Here is a 3,504-nt window from a genome sequence, read left to right as displayed (position 1 = left end):
TTAAAGCTTGTGTGTGTGTGTGTGTGCGTGTGTGTGTGTGTGTGTGTGTGCGTGAGTGTCTGGAGCAGCACAGATGCATATCCAATAGGATGGAGAGCGAGCGGGACAATAACACGCAATTCTTATGCTAATCAAGGAGCCCATTAATGTTTACATTCAGAATCAGGCCTCCCAAAGAAACACATTCACTTCCTGCTAAACTGGGATAATTAGTTTCCTCTTAAACCCATATTCCATTAACTCAGGTGATTCCATCCGAGTTTCATCAAATGTATGCTTCATTTTGCCTGATAATGCAATTTAAAAGCAAAATGACATATTCAGACTACTCAGGGAGGCACCTATGAGAAAATAATATATGTGTAAAAGGCTTTTTGTCCCATTTTACATGTATCTGTATATATTTCCAAAGTGTTTCCCATAATTCAGCATGACTGATTTATGGAAAAATTAAATTGTAAACAGCTTATTGGAGATTAGCGTATTAAATGCTCCCTGCTGTTTTTCTGCATACTTTGTATACATGACACCTTATATTACAAGATGACCATGACAATAAGGGTTGGCAATATGTGAATGTCCTCATTTGAAGGGGCGTACAAACTACAGAGAAAACAATCAGCAGCGAAATAACAGACGCAATGCACTTTGTTTCAGGGTTTTCACCATTGGGAGGGAGGAAAGGTGGATGTAAAGGTCTATTGATCCACACACTTGTATGCTCACATCAAGCTAAGCAATGGACATCTGGGCCTTTTTACCCCAGGAGTAGTTTAGCATTCACAATTCAGAGCCCTCCAACTTCGCCGCACCAAAACACAAAAGCCCAAACGGAAGGGCTTGGGCCAGCCAGTTTTCCCATGGTGTGTGTGTGTGTATGTGTGTGTGTGTGTGTGTGTGTGTGAGTGAGAGTGAGTGAGTGCTAGTGTATCTTGTGCATGTGTGGCAAACAGTGTAATTTCATTTTACAAAAACTTCAAAATGACCAAAATGCACCTAATTTCTCCCCACTCGTATTTTACCCTTTATGCAACATCTATGTTTTCATATATTCCTTTATAACACAAACATTTAATGTGCTGAAACCACTTTGGGTAGGTAGCTTCACATGTCTCTCTCTCCCCAACACACACACACACACACACACACACACACACAGTGTAATGGATAGGAGCTGGCTGAGGGCGTCTGTCAGGGGCGACTGTTCTAATCAGAGCAGTGGGGAGAGAGATAAAGGAGAAAATAATGAGTGTGGCATCAGGCCTTTCATAGCGCAACAAAAGGCCATGGGATCAGATAGACAGACACAATGTGGAGAGGAGAGGAAGAGAGGGAGAGAGAAGAGAGAGAAAGGGAGGGATGGGAGGAGGCAGAGCGGGGAGAGAGAGAGAGAGAGAAAGAAGGATGGAATGGGTTTGCTAATAAGCCTTCTTGCACTGTAAGTGATGAAGGCAACAGTAGGCGACATTATGAAATGCAAGCTTATGTCTGGCTTCACTCGAAGGATGCCATCGAGTGGGGAGGATGGAAGTTTCTATGACAACATCAATAATCTTAGCACCGTGCAGTCCTTCAGAAACGGACTATATATGCATTTTCACACAAAACACATCCTTCCATTTTCCGTCTCCAAATACTCAGTCGGCCCCCGTGGCCCCCTTTCTTCCCGCTGATTAGTGCGGCTTCATTTACTGTGTGATAATTTCCAGTCATCCTCTTGATTATTAATGCTTAATTTACCCAGATTACACTCCTTTTGATTATTAATGCCTAATTTAGCCGGATGACTCTAATCATGCGATGGTGCCCAAACTGAAAGCAAAAACCTCAGTGGTCTTCCAATGTACCGATACAGGCTCCTCCACGGATAATGATACCGTTCAGAGGAGCCAGCGGACCTGTGAGAGTTAAGTCCCTGTCCACATTTTTTTTTATTACCCAAACTGCCATCAAACTTTAAAGAGAAAAGAAATACTAATTAGAAACTGCAAGCAAGGAGAAATGAGCAGGCAGACTCAGAACAGAAAATCCTATTCAGAGACTTAATGAGCTTGTCGAAGCTGAATAATTGATTTCTAATTCTAGCCTGCAGCTGTTGACCCAACCGGGGAGTGTTTTCAATGGAGCCGAAATATGTTGCGCTCCGACTTGGCACTGTTAACTTTCTAGTAGTGGAATCATTACCAGATACCACCGTGTCGACCTCACGCTAAAGGGTATTATTCAGATCCAAAATAAGGTTATAATTCACTTCGGTGCACAAACCAACGAGATCGGGCTCTCCTTTTTAAAAGCCATCACAGGTGATTCCCTTGACAACTTAATCCTCCTTCAGATCTTGTTTAATATTTTAGACACAATTCAGAAAAAGGTTGTTTGACTTGGAGCTGTGAAAGGCCCGGCGAGGTAAACTCTCCCAGCGTATGAAGCGTCGGGATCCGCTGGTCCGTATCAGATTGTAGGTGTTTTATGATTCGTTCATTTGCTGCGGAGTGATTCTTTGTTGCTCCTGCGTGGACGATCACATCCTGGAGGGCTCTGGGGGCCCCCGGAGCAGCACAGAGCGCCCTGTGTGTGAACCACAGCCGCCCAGCGTCCCTGTAAGATGACCTCACGGAAAATAGGGCCTAATTATTGCTGTGACAGCCCATGCTATCATATTCTGGCCAGATCAGTCACGGCGGAGGAGAAAGTGGACGGCGGGGGGGGGAGAAAAATTAACAGAAATATATACCACCGTGCCACCAATCTCTCCCCCCCCCCCACCTAAACTAAACCCATTTATTTTTAATACCCTAATCAGCAGGTCCCAAAGGGGGCTTGGCTCTCACTCACCCGCAGAGACCAGACACAGGTGAGTACAGGTAAGGCAGCAGGGAGCGAGGAGGAAGCAGGGAGCGAGGAGGAGAAGACGGGGGGAGGCGGGTTGATGGGAGAGGCTGTAGCTGGAGTTTTGATCGACAAATTAAAAAAACTTAGCTGAGCTCACGGTGCATCGTCAAGCAAAAACAATTGGCGGCGGCTGAACGGTTAACCACACACGGCCTCAGGTTCAGGTAAATATTTATATATATATATATATATATATTTTATATGTATATATATATATAAATACTTATATATATATATATGTGTTTGCGTAGAAACCTTCTCCAGACGGAGGGACACGGTGGTGGTGGAACAGAGACACTGGAGGACTCTGTGGTCACGAGGTTCAGAGTTTAACCCTTGTGTTGCCTTAGGGTCATTTTGACCCGAATCAATATTACACCCTCCCCCCGCCTTTGGGTCATTTTGACCCGATTCAATGTTTAACCCTCCTGTTACCTTTATATTTACTAACATATTTTACCCTTTGGGTTCAATTTGACGCCAGCAATTAAAACCTCCAGAAAATTATTAGAATTAATATTGTTTTCCAAGTTTAAGTGTGAGGCACTTTATGTTTGTTTGTTGACTACCGAAAGAACACCGACATTAAACATTGAATGGGGTCAAATGAAT

This window comes from Pseudoliparis swirei, chromosome 2 (genome assembly GCF_029220125.1).
Source record: "Pseudoliparis swirei isolate HS2019 ecotype Mariana Trench chromosome 2, NWPU_hadal_v1, whole genome shotgun sequence".
Taxonomy (NCBI): Eukaryota; Metazoa; Chordata; class Actinopteri; order Perciformes; family Liparidae; genus Pseudoliparis; species Pseudoliparis swirei.
This window is presented reverse-complemented; position numbering follows the sequence as displayed.